Source organism: Bufo bufo, chromosome 6 (genome assembly GCF_905171765.1).
Source record: "Bufo bufo chromosome 6, aBufBuf1.1, whole genome shotgun sequence".
Classification (NCBI taxonomy): Eukaryota; Metazoa; Chordata; class Amphibia; order Anura; family Bufonidae; genus Bufo; species Bufo bufo.
Genome location: NC_053394.1, coordinates 177,822,746 through 177,836,204, shown reverse-complemented (window position 1 = coordinate 177,836,204; position 13,459 = coordinate 177,822,746). Strand labels below are relative to the sequence as shown.

Sequence of the window (13,459 nt, the reverse complement as noted above, 5' to 3'; positions counted from 1 at the left end):
CAATGATGAAGAGTCGGTGAGTGTGAGCAGAGATGCCCCTTTGCTGGTCCCCGGGTGTTATTCAGCTCCCACCGTCTTCCATTTAAACATTTTGTACCCTTGTTCTCTCCTCAGTGGTTTCAGGCCTACTATGAAAAAGTCCGGCCATTGCTAACCAAAAGTGACATAGACGATCCAAAGGATAAATTCTTCCTCTCTTCAGTGGGAACTGAGCGACATACTGTTTCACGAGACATCAAGAGCTACCAATCAAAGTGAGTAGTGCCCAAGCAGTTATCCCTGCTCTATGTCTCTTTGTTGCCCGGATCTTTAGCTTATTCTCCCCTTCGTTCCCAGGTATAACCTCCCCGATATCTCCAGTCAGGTGGTCAGGAAGGTCTGTGAAACTTGGACGCTTGCAAGGTACACTGATCCTGAAAAGACTGTTTGCAAAGTACTTGGCACACACAAACTCCACGGCGGACAGGCACTACCGAGAGAAAGTGCTAGATGACATCTGTCATGGTTACAAGCTGGTGAAGAGATCTTGTAGTAGTGATGAGGACCGGACCCCATCTGCCGCTGCCCTCCTGGAGGAAATACACATGGTGGGGAGGGAGATGGAATGTCTGCCCAACACTTCAAGTAGCAGTGATTAATATGTATGTGTAAATGAAATAAACTATTTTTCTATCTCAAATGAAGTTGGCTCAGGTCATCAGTTCCAGAGGCTGGGCACGATGATAGGCCTCTCCTGATCCACAGAGGTGGTGTATCATGGCATGGGAGTCAAGTCTCGCACATCCCTTGGAAGAAGGGAGATAGGCCCCGGGGCGAACTGGGTGGTCTCATCCCACCAGTGGTTCCAGAGGCTGGGCACGATGATAAGCCTCTCCTGATCCACAGAGGTGGTGTATCATGGCATGGGAGTCAAGTCTCGCACATCCCTTGGAAGAAGGGAGATAGGCCCCGGGGGCGAACTGGGTGGTCTCATCCCACCAGCGGTTCCAGAGGCTGGGCACGATGATAGGCCTCTCCTGATCCACAGAGGTGGTGTATCATGGCATGGGAGTCAAGTCTCGCACATCCCTTGGAAGAAGGGAGATAGGCCCTGGGGGCGAACTGGGTGGTCTCATCCCACCAGCGGTTCCAGAGGCTGGGCACGATGATAGGCCTCTCCTGATCCACAGAGGTGGTGTATCATGGCATGGGAGTCAAGTCTCGCACATCCCTTGGAAGAAGGGAGATAGGCCCCGGGGCGAACTCGGTGGTCTCATCCCACCAGCGGTTCCAGAGGCTGGGCACGATGATAGGCCTCTCCTGATCCACAGAGGTGGTGTATCATGGCATGGGAGTCAAGTCTCGCACATCCCTTGGAAGAAGGCAGATAGGCCCCGGGGGCGAACTGGGTGGTCTCATCCCACCAGCGGTTCCAGAGGCTGGGCACGATGATAGGCCTCTCCTGATCCACAGAGGTGGTGTATCATGGCATGGGAGTCAAGTCTCGCACATCCCTTGGAAGAAGGGAGATATGCCTCAGGGGGCAAGCTGGGTGGTCTCATCCCACCAGCAGTTCCAGGGGCCTGGGTAGGAGTCCCCCACTCCACCCCCTGCTTTCTCCACCCTCGGATCTTGTTGTCTGTGCGAACCTCCTCCACCCACCCTAGATCGATTTGGCATGTCGCGACCCGGCGGGTAGGGATTCTCGCTCGGCCGGACTTTGGAGTCCGTGCCGGCATATGGTGAGTGCGTCCCCTCTCCCTTCTAGCCCGGGTTCGACGCTGTGTGTGGCGGTCCCCTCATCTCGGAGCACAAGTCCCCCTCTACAAGCCCTTCAAGTCTCGGCTTCCTACCCCCTAAGGGGACCGAGAAGAAGGTAGAGAGGCTCCAAGGGGTGAACTGGGTGGGCGCATCCCACTGACAGTTCCAGGGGCCTGGGCAGGAGTCCCACACTCCTTTCCGCCGGCAAGAGAAGGTATCATTTGATGGTTTGAGTGAGAGAACCAGCTATGAGAGCGAACCTGGCCGTCTCTCCCCAGCAGCAGTTCCAGAGGCTGGGCATGACGGCTCGACACCCCTGGGTCTCAGAGTCATGACACGAAAAGGGGGTCTCCCTTTCCAACACCTCCCGGAAGAAGGTAGAGAGACCCTGGGGGGGTGTGGGCAGTGTGATTTGATCCCACCATCAGTTCCATGACATCCGATGTGTCGGCTGGGAGGGAAGACTTCCACAGATTCAGGGGGTTTTTGGAAATGTCTACCCAGGAAAGGAGCACCGTAGGCGGGTAAGAATTTCTGACTTTCCCCCCTCTGCCATTCCCGGAGGGAAGGTGGTACAGAAAAGCTGGAGGTCTCCTCTCGGAGCCCAAGTCCCCCTCTACCAGCCCTGCAAGTCTCGGCTTCCTAGCTCCAAGGGAAGCCGCTGGGGGCCACTTCCATGAAGGAGGGGGACTTTGTGAAAAACGTCCCCAGGCTTATGGAAGTCAAATCGGGTAACAATGTCCGACTTTGTCCCTCTGCCAGTTCCGGAGGGAAGGTGGTACAGACAAGCTGGATGTGTCCTCTTGGAGCCCAAGTCCCCCTCTACCAGCCCTCCAAGTCTGGGACCCCTAGCTTGAGAGGGGGCCGCTGGGCTGAACTTCCATAGGGGTGTCCGTTTTGAGGTTTTGAGAAAGAGAACCAGCTATGAGAGTGAACCTGGTCGTCTCATCCCGACAGCAGTTCCAGAGCCTGGGCATGACGGCTCGACACCCCTGGGTCTCAGCGGCATGTGACACGAAAGGGGGCCCCCCTTTCCAACACCTCCGGGAAGAAGGTAGAGAGACCCTGGGGGGTGGACAGGGTGATTTGATCCCACCATCAGTTCCATGACATCCGATGTGTCGGCTGGGAGGCAAGACTTCCACAGATTCAGGGGGATTTTTGGAAATGTCTACCCAGGAAAGGAGCACCGTAGGCGGGTAAGAATTTCTGAATTTCCCCCTCTGCCATTCCCGGAGGGAAGGTGGTACAGACAAGCTGGAGGTCTCCTCTCAGGGCCCAAGTCCCCCTCTACCATCCCTGCAAGTTTGGGATCCCTAGCTCCAAGGGAAGCCGCTGGGCTGAACTTCCATGAAGGAGGGGGACTTTGTGAAAAACGTCCCCAGGCTTATGAAAGTCAAATCGGGTAACATAATCCGACTTTGTCCCTCTGCCATTTCCGGAGGGAAGGTGGTACAGACAAGCTAGATGTGTCCTCTTGGAGCCCAAGTCCCCCTCTACCAGCCCTCCAAGTCTGGGACCCCTAGCTTGAGAGGGGGCCGCTGGGCTGAACTTCCATAGGGGTGTCCGTTTTGAGGTTTTGAGAAAGAGAACCAGCTATGAGAGTGAACCTGGTCGTCTCATACCGACAGCAGTTCCAGAGGCTGGGCATGACGGCTCGACACCCCTGGGTCTCAGCGGCATGTGTCACGAAAGGGGGCCCCCCTTTCCAACACTTCCCGGAAGAAGGTAGAAAAACCCTGGGGGGTGTGCAGGGTGTTTTGATCCCACCATCTGTTCCATGACATCCGAGGTGTCGGCTGGGAGTCAAGACTTCCACAGATTCAGGGGGGATTTTTGGAAATGTCTGCCCAGGAAAGGAGCACCGTAGGCGGGTAAGAATTTCTGAATTTCCCCCTCTGCCATTCCCGGAGGGAAGGTGGTAGAGACAAGCTGGAGGTCTCCTCTCGGAGCCCAAGTCCCCCTCTACCAGCCCTGCAAGTCTCGGCTCCCTAGCCCCGAAGGGGGGCCGAGAAGAAGGTAGAGAGGCTCCAGGGGGTGAACAGTGTGTTCACGTCCCAACAGCAGTTCCAGGGGCCTGGGTAGGAGTCCCCCACTCCTCCCCCTGCTTTCTCCACCCTCGGATCCTGTTGTCTGTGCGAAACTCCTCCACCCACCCTAGATCGATTTGGCATGTAGCGACCCGGCGGGTAGGGACCCTCGCTCGGCCGGACTTTGGAGTCCGTGCCGGCATACGGCGAGCATGTCCCCTCTCCCTTCTAGCCCGGGTTCGACGCTGTGTGTCGCGGCGCTCTGAGCACAAGTCCCCCTCTACAAGCCCTTCAAGTCGCGGTTTCCTAGAGAAGAAGGTAGAGAGGCTTCAGGGGGGGTGAACTGTGTGGTCACATCCCACCAGCAGTTCCAGGGGCCTGGGTAGGAGTTGCCCACTCCTCCCGCTGGCACAGAGAACCGTGTGGACTTTGTCATTTTTCTTGGAGAGAGAGGGAGAGGACCATGACAAGGGGATGGAGTCGAGGGGCGCATCCCGCCAGCAGTTCCAGGGGCCCGGGCAGGAGTCCCCCACCCCGGCCCTTTCTCCGCCAAAAGGGTAAGGGGGACTTGCTATTCAGAAGCGGGCGACCGTGGAGAGTAAACCCGGTGGTTTGTCGTCCCCCCCACCCCCGGCAGTCCCATGGGGCCCGGGCACGATACCCCCTCTCCTCCCGCCGGCAAGAGAAGGTAGAAAGATGGACTTTGTTGGTTTGAGCGAGAGAACCAGCTATGAGATCAAACCTGGCCGTCGCATACCGACAGCAGTTCCAGAGCCTGGGCATGACGGCTCGAGACCCCTGGGTCTCAGCGTCATGTGACACGAAAGGGGGCCCCCCTTTCCAACACCTCCCGAAAGAAGGTAGAGAGGCCCAGGGGAGCGAACTGGGTGGGCGCATCCCACCGGCAGTTCCAGGGGCCTGGGCAGGAGTCGCACACTCCTCCCGCCGGCAAGAGAAGGTAGAAAGATGGACTTTGTTGGTTTGAGCGAGAGAACCAGCTATGAGATCAAACCTGGCAGTCGCATACCGACAGCAGTTCCAGAGCCTGGGCATGACGGCTCGACACCCCTGGGTCTCAGCGGCATGTGACACGAAAGGGGGCCCCCCTTTCCAACACCTCCCGGAAGAAGGTAGAGAGGCCCAGGGGAGCGAACTGGGTGGGCGCATCCCACCGGCAGTTCCAGGGGCCTGGGCAGGAGTCGCACACTCCTCCCGCCGGCAAGAGAAGGTAGAAATATGGACTTTGTTGGTTTGAGCGTGAGAACCAGCTATGAGATCGAACCTGGCCGTCGCATACCGACAGCAGTTCCAGAGCCTGGGCATGACGGCTCGACACCCCTGGGTCTCAGCGGCATGTGACACGAAAGGGGGCCCCCCTTTCCAACACCTCCCGGAAGAAGGTAGAGAGGCCCAGGGGAGTGAACTGGGTGGGCGCATCCCACCGGCAGTTCCAGGGGCCTGGGCAGGAGTCCCCCACTCCTTCCCCTGCTTTCTTCACCCTTGATCGATTTGGCTTGTCGTGACCCGGCGGGTAGGGACCCTCGCTCGGCCGGACTTTGGAGTCCGTGCCGGCATATGGCGAGTGTGTCCCCTCTCCCTTCTAGCCCGGGTTCGACGCTGTGTGTCGCGGCGCTCGTGGCGGTCCCCTCATCCGTGCGACCCCCTCGCCCAGCTCCTGCTGCCGGGGGTGGATTGCTTGGGGGGAACCCCTCTGGCTGTCCTGTCGAGCTCGCTCCGAACGGGCAGAAAATAGGCGTCTGTAATCGCGCGGTCTCACCGCAGGAGGACCTCCCGGGCCTAAGGGACGCGTGGGTCGTATGCCCTCCGCCCCTCCCCAGCGACCCGATTAGTTTCGGGCCTAAGGGATGCGTGGGGTGTCTGCCCTCTGCCTCTCCCCAGTAACCCGAGTCGTTCCGTCCCTGCGGTGCGCCCTGTGCGGCGGCACATCTTCTCCGCGGTCGACACCCAAACACCTGAACGGGCAGGAAAATGTGTTTGAAACCGTGCGGTCTCGCCACGGGTTGGGCCTTCCTGGGCCTAAGGGATGCGTGGGTTGTATGCCCTCCGCCGCTCCCCAGTCACCCGATTTGTTTCGGGCCTAAGGGACGCGTAGGTGGTGTCTGCCCTCTGTCACTCCCCAGTAACCCGGGTTCGTTCCGTCCTCGCGGCGTTCCCCGTCGAACGGGCAGAAAATAGGCGTCTGTAATCGCGAGGGAGGACCTCCCGGGCCTAAGGGACGCGTGGGTCGTACGCCCTCCGCCGCTCCCCAGCGACCCGATTAGTTTCGGGCCTAAGGGATGCGTGGGGTGTCTGTCCTCTGCCTCTCCCCAGTAACCCGAGTCGTTCCGTCCCTGCGGTGCGCCCTGTGCGGCGGCACATCTTCTCCGCGGTCGACACCCAAACACCCGAACGGGCAGGAAAATGTGTTTGAAACCGTGCGGTCTCGCCACGGGTTGGGCCTTCCCGGGCCTAAGGGATGCGTGGGTCGTATGCCCTCCGCCGCTCCCCAGTCACCCGATTTGTTTCGGGCCTAAGGGACGCGTAGGTGGTGTCTGCCCTCTGTCACTCCCCAGTAACCCGGGTTCGTTCCCGTCCCCGTGCGGCGTTCCCCGTGCGGCGGAGGCACGTCTTCTCTGCGGTCGACACCCGAACGGGCAGAAGAAACACGTTTGAAGTCTTGCGGTCTCACCGCGGGAGGACAGCCTCCTGGGCCTAAGGGACGCGCGGGTTCGTACGCCCTCCGCCGCTCCCCAGCGACCTGATTTATTTCGGGCCTAAGGGATGCGAGGGGTGTCTTCCCTCCGCCGCTCCCCAGTAACCCGGGCGGGCCGTTCCGTTCCCGCGGCGCCCTCCGCTCGGCGGCTGCGCGTCTTCTTTCTGCGGTCGACACCCGTACGCCCGTACTTCCGGAGAAAAGGCGCCCGAAGTCGCGCTGTCTCGCTGCGGGAGGACCTCCCGGGCCTAAGGGACGCTTGGGTCGTACGCCCTCCGCCGCTCCCCAGTCACCCGATTTCTTTCGGGCCTAAGGGAAGCGTGGGGTGTCTGCCCTCTGCCGCTCCCCAGTAAACCCCGGTCGTCCCCGCGGCGTCCCCCCAGCGCGGCGGCTGCGTGCCCTTCTCTGCTGTCGGGCCCCACTCTTTGGCGACCCCCACGGCGGGGTGAACCCGTGCCACCGGGCAGGGATCACCCGCGCCGCATAGCCCTGAGTCTATGCCAGAGAAGAGAGACTACAGGGTTGAAGCGGGTAGACAAGGAGCCACCCCGAGAGGCAGGCGACCCGTCCCCGGGCCTCGGCCCTGGGGGCTTCTTCTCCTCGTCCTCCGGATACACCTCCTTCCCTCTCACCCCCACCGCCCTCGTCTGCTCCTCTGCTCTCAGCGGCTAGGAAGGGGGAGGAAGAGGGCCGCGCTCGGCCCTTCAGGGGCGTTCGGTCAGACTCCGGATCTTTCCGTCCGCCTCCTCCTCCCTCTCCGCACTGGGGGGCGCGGGTTTCTCCGGGAAACCGCCCCTCCTCGCTCCGTCGCCTACCTGGTTGATCCTGCCAGTAGCATATGCTTGTCTCAAAGATTAAGCCATGCACGTGTAAGTACGCACGGCCGGTACAGTGAAACTGCGAATGGCTCATTAAATCAGTTATGGTTCCTTTGATCGCTCCAACCGTTACTTGGATAACTGTGGTAATTCTAGAGCTAATACATGCCGACGAGCGCTGACCCCCAGGGATGCGTGCATTTATCAGACCAAAACCAATCCGGGGGCCCGGGCGCGGCGGGGCCCGCGGGCGGGGGTGGTCTCGACCTCCCCGATTCCCGCCCGCCGCCGCTCTCCCCGGCCGCTTTGGTGACTCTAGATAACCTCGGGCCGATCGCACGTCCCCGTGACGGCGACGATCCATTCGGATGTCTGCCCTATCAACTTTCGATGGTACTTTCTGCGCCTACCATGGTGACCACGGGTAACGGGGAATCAGGGTTCGATTCCGGAGAGGGAGCCTGAGAAACGGCTACCACATCCAAGGAAGGCAGCAGGCGCGCAAATTACCCACTCCCGACTCGGGGAGGTAGTGACGAAAAATAACAATACAGGACTCTTTCGAGGCCCTGTAATTGGAATGAGTACACTTTAAATCCTTTAACGAGGATCTATTGGAGGGCAAGTCTGGTGCCAGCAGCCGCGGTAATTCAGTGTAGCTCTAGCAGCAGAGGAGGAAGGGTGTGGCTGGCTAGAGCTCCTGAACATCCAGAAGCAGCAAGGCCCAGGGTGATTTCTTTCCACCTTAATCCCCTGGGCAGAACCAGACTTGTGGGGAGGTTTAACATCTCACTCCCCAGCCCAGGCCCTGCCTCTCCCTAGGGAGTTGGCAGGGTCCTGCGGCCATGTCCTCCAAGGAGAGGTACCCTGCTCCCCTGTCGGGGTCAGGCGGAGGCAGGGAGTCCGGTGCGCGGACCCGAAGTGGCGGAGGCGAGGGGGAGAAGAAGATCAGACGTGGCAGCAGCGACCAAGTCCCCCCTGAGGACCCTGGAGCTTCCAGAAAGAGGATTGGAGGCGCTGCTGGGGCTGGAGAGGTGCCGTCCCAGGTAGGTTGGGGGTCCCGGCGGGAAGGGGAGTCCACCCCCACCTACAGCTCCCGGGTGGCGTTCCACCTCCGTGAAATCAAGGAGCTGGGGCGGCACCTCAAAATCCTGAGCCAGGAGCTTGGATTGCAGAGGATTAAAGCAAACAACATGTCAAGCAAGAAAAGGCTCCATATATCACAGAGGATTAGGGAGCTAAAGGTGGAGATTAATATGTTTGAGGAAAAAAGGGAGGCTTTGATAAAGGAGAGCGGGCCCTTTATGGAAAAAATACAGAATGAGGAGAGATTCCTCGCTATGAAGGAAAAGAGAGGGGAGCGGTGTGAGAGGAATGGTGGGGAGGAGGATAGTGTGCTGGGTGAAACACCTGTTTCCAGCATGTCTGTCACTCCCCCGTCGTTTGTGCCTGAGCCTGCACCAGCTCCCCCTCTCGGTTCCCAGCTGCCTGTACCAGAGGACTATAGTAGTGTTACTGCTGAACAAGCAGGACTGCCTCTGTCCGAGGATGAGGACTTTGAGAGCAGTAGTGGTGGAAACGGAGGGCTCCTGGAGGAAATCCGGATGCTGGAGTCCCCAATGGAGCTGAGGAGCTTTGTCTTTGGGGATGAGCTCCTAGAAGATGAGGGCAGGAGAAAGAAAAAGGAAAAGAGAAAGAAAAAGGAAAAGAAAGCAAAAGCCAAAGAGACTAAATACATCTATGTGCCGCTTCTGACGGGGGCTGAAAAGTCCATGCCAGACGTGGCATTGGTAAAAGACATCCCGGGTCTGACTGTGGTGTCAGAGCACGGGAATAAGGAACAAAAGATGGTGGATATCGGCATTACTGGCCTCATGGAGGACACTATGGGCAATGGTGGCCAATCGGGAGCCTCCTGCACTGTGGGTCACTCCCCTGTGGGAGGGGGGGGTGGCTTGGTGCAGGGGCTTGCTCCCGTGATAGAGGCCGGCCTGTCCGCCGCCCCGATGTGTAGGGTGGTGCTGGGGCGGTGCGACGGACTGGCCGTCCCTCCCACTCATGGTGATGCTTCCTCGGTCCCTGCTGTTTGTTCGCAGTGGGGATCGGGGAGCGGAGATGCGGCGGGGGGCGTGGCTGGGGGCGTGCCCGGGGGCGTTCCCGGCGCTGTCTCTGTGGGTGTGGATGGTGCTGGGGGCGCGTCTGTGCACTCCTGGGCGCGGTCCTCCTCCTTGTGATATTGTGGCCGGAGGTGGGGGGGTGGCTGGGGGCGTGTCTGGGCGCGCGCCTGGTGATGCTCTTGTTGTTGGGGGCGTTGCTGGGGGCGTGCCCGGGTGCGCTCCTGGGCGCGATCCTCCTCCCTGCAGTGTTGCGGCTGGGGGTGTGTCTGGGCGGGCCTCTGGTGATGCTCCTGCTGTTGGGGGCGTTGCTGGGGGCGTGTCCGGGCGCGCTCTCAGCTCTGAGGAGGAAGTGGCTGAAAATGCTGCCAAACGTAAATGTATCATTGAGAAGACTGGAGAGGCTGGGGGCAGCAGGGTGGCAGCCCTCAGGAAAGGAAAGCAGGGGTACTCTCCTGGGACGGTGGAGAGGTACGTCAGGACGGGGGCATTGCCCTCCTCCCCTGTTTCCTCCGGCTCGGAGGATATTGGGGTGCCAAACAGGGTTGTTGGCACCACCAGTGTCCAGGTTGGAGGGAAGAGCAAGAATAAGGCAAATAAAGAAATAAATAAAGAAATAAATATGGCTGAAGCCAAAATGGTTGTCACTGGCCCAGCAGTGAGTCTGGAGTCTCCAGATCTGGAGGTGGTGGGGACCCCTGAAAAAGGGGTTCTTTCCTCCCCAGAGGGTAGGCCAGGTGGTCCTCCTGGGGCTGGGGGGGCCGGGGGGGTGTCGGCTGGGGGGCCAGTGGTGGCTCTGCGGGCCGCTGGTGGTCCCCGTGGGTTGGCTGGTGCCCCTGCGGTCCCTCTGGCCCCTGGAGGAACTAGTAGGGGGAATTCCCCCCCCCCAGGAAAAACCAATGTAACTGCATTTTTGAAGGATTTAGCAAAAAGAATTGAAACAACAGTTAAGAAGAGTAGGGAAGCTGCGCCTGGCCCCGGTGGGGGGGCGGCTGCGGGAGTTCGGTTTTTAGCCGCTGAACAAGTGGCTGGGGCTCCTGGTGTCGCCCCCCTGGTGGGGTCTGGTGCAGTACAGTCTAGTACAGTGGGGGAGGGGGGGGGCGGTCCGGCTGCCCCTCCTGTGGGGGTGGCGCCCGGCAGAAGTTATGCCGAGGTGGCTGCTGCCGCAGGGGGGGGGGGGGGGTTGTCCTCATTGGCTTCCTCATTTCCTGAGTCTGGTTCTGGTGACTTGCAGCGGCGACTCCTGGAGGCCCTCAAAAAGGGGGAAAGCTCCATCATAGTAGAGGGTGAGAAGGTTGATCTATCCTTCTGGATAGATAGGTTTGGACTAAGGGCCTTCCGAGAGCAGAGAAGGGGCGAGACCAACTGGTCTTCACCCACAACCGGCCCTGGGGCTAGACGGAATGTAGTCTGTCTCAAATGGGGAAGTGATGATGCGTGCCCTACTAGAAAGAGGGTCGCAGAGCTCCTGTTTGGGATGGGGTTCAAGGTGGCTGACATCTTCGCCTTGATACATCCGTTTGGTTCCAAGGAGTTTGACATCAGTTTTGTCCGGTCAGAGGGCCTTGAGCTTTTCTGGTCCGGATACCAGCTGGTGAAGAACATGCCGGACTGGCGCGGTTTCCGGGCTTGCCCGGTGACCCGCCAGAATGAGGTGAAGAAGGTGACCGTTCTTACCCGTAACGAGTCACTTTCTTGTGCGGACATCTTGACCTGGTTGAGTCGGTACGGGGACGTCCAGGGTGTCCCAGAAAAAAACCTGGATGAGTTTGGCATCTGGTCGGGCGCCTGGACCTTCAACATTAAATTGAAGAATCTAGGAGGTTCGGTTTCCCACATTCCGTCATCTGCCTTCATCGGCCGTGACAGGATCCTGGTTTTTTACAGGGGGCAACCTAAGCTCTGCCATAAGTGTGGCAGCCCCTCTCACTTCAGCGCCAGCTGCCCAGAGCAGAAGTGCGCTTTGTGCGGGGGGTTAGGTCATCTGGCCGCATCTTGTGAGCAGCAGATTAGGAGCAACCTGTGTGGTGTCTTAGGACACCCGTTTAGTCGTTGTCCCCTCTCTCAGGCCAATGCAGCCCGGGCTCAGGCGGTGGCGGGCCGGGAGACCGCCACTGCTGAGGCAGGTGCTGGCAGAGGCAGTAGAGGTCAGGGGTCTGTGAAGAACAAAAACGGTCCGTCTAGGCAGAGGCGGAGGGAGAAGCGCCAGGAGGAAAGGGAACAGGTGGATCCCCGTTCAGAGGTGATGCCTGCCCCTTCCCAAGCGGTGGCCTCCCGTAGAGGATCGGAGACCCCAGGGGGCAGCGAACTGAGGGCAGAAATCAGGAGACTGGAACGGGATGAGGTGGCTCAGTCCTCTTACTACGAAAGTGCAGCAGAGGGTAGTGGGACTGAGCCCGAGAACATCAAAGGGAAACGACTGACCAAAACAAGAAGCTCGACCAGAGTGGCCAAGGAAGGTGCAACTGGCTCCCCTCTGGAGCTTTCCAACCGGTATCTCACTTTGGATGAGATCGCCGCCTCTTCTTCATCTGGGGAAGAGGTCATAGGTGGGGTACCGGAGGAGCAGGAGGGAGAGCCTTTAGGGGGCCCCGCGCCCCTCTCCGGTGGGGATGTAAGGTCCTCAGGAGAGGAGGCAGGAAGGGGTTCGGGAACTGAGAAAGCCAAGGGTGGTGCGCGGGGGCGGACAGTGGTGCCAGAAGGGATGGACACCACTGTCTCCCTCAAGAGAGGGCGCACTGCCTTGGAGGATAGCCCCGGGAGGGGTGGAAGGAAGAAGGACATCTAACTCGATCATCCTGTATGGCGGCACCCACTCTGCTGACTCTGGCGACCATTAATGTCGCCAGCGTCAAGTCGGATGCGGCTCGCTATGCAGCCTTCGATTTTTTCAGCCGTATTGAAGCTGACATTTTGTTTTTGCAGGAGACCAGGCTGTCAGATTTGGCAGCGGTTCATAAGGCGAGGAGGGAGTGGGGATCTGGGCCCTCATACTGGTCTCTTGCGGCTGAGCCGTATAGCGGAGTGGCGGTCCTTTTTACCGCACCGGTTGAAAGCCGACGGATAATCGAGTTAGAAATGGGGAGGTGTTTGATCTTGGATGTCCTCATGAGGGGGCAAGAGCTCCGCTTGATTAATATTTATGGGCCCCAATCTAAGCGGGAGAGGAAAAGCCTCTTCATGAGGATCAAGCCTTTTCTTTTTTCAAGCCGGCAGGTGGTCTTTGGAGGGGATTTCAATGCCATCACGAGACCCCAGGATAGAGGAGGCGCCAGAGACCGGCTGGCTTATGATAGCATTTCCCTTAATAGTATAGCTAGTGAGGCTCGCCTGGTGGATGTCCACATTAGGCATACCCCAGGCCGCACGGGATTCACATACCATAGGGGTAGTAACGTTAGGTCTAGAATAGATAGGTTTTATTTAAAGGAGGAGGCTATTTTCTCACCTTTAAAGGTTGTGGAGGTAGAATTCTCCGATCACTGTTTAATTATGTTTTCTCTGAACATTGCAGAATCCCCCCGCATGGGAAGAGGGTATTGGAAGCTGAATTCGGCCCTCCTGGAGGAAGCAGAGGTGAGACAATCCTTTGAGGATTTTCTTCAGGACCAGGTGTCGCTTCTGGACCTCTGTGATAGTAAGTCAGAGTGGTGGGAGATATTCAAAGATCGGGTGACCAAGTTCTTCCGCCAGCTCTCGAGCCTCAGGTCCCTGGACAGGTACCGCCTGTACCAGGGCTTGAGGAGGAAGCTTGAGCATTTGGTCTCGACTGGGGGTAGCCGAGAGGATATCTCCAGGGTGAAATCTTTTCTCAAGAGGTGCCAGTATGATAAGCACGCATCTTTGGTTTTTGAGAGGGATTTCGGGAGGTACCGCTCGCCCGACCCTTACAGAAACTGTAAGATGTCAGTGAGTTGTAAGTTGGTGACAGGACTGATAGACGGTACGGGGTCTCTGAACAGGTCCAGATCAGGGATCCTGGAAGTCGTCAGATCCTTCTACTCGCACCTCTTGGGGAGGAAGGATCTGGATCGGGACAGGATG

The 13,459-nt window shown here is 58.9% G+C and overlaps 1 long non-coding RNA gene across 1 annotated transcript; it reads left to right on the top strand.

The window, feature by feature from the left end:
* The first annotated feature begins 5,585 nt into the window (after positions 1–5,585).
* On the top strand, positions 5,586–6,380 carry LOC121003412. Its single transcript, XR_005779472.1, has 3 exons — positions 5,586–5,790; positions 5,984–6,076; positions 6,316–6,380. It is a non-coding gene; the product is annotated as an uncharacterized LOC121003412 (long non-coding RNA).
* Positions 6,381–13,459: the final 7,079 nt, after the last annotated feature.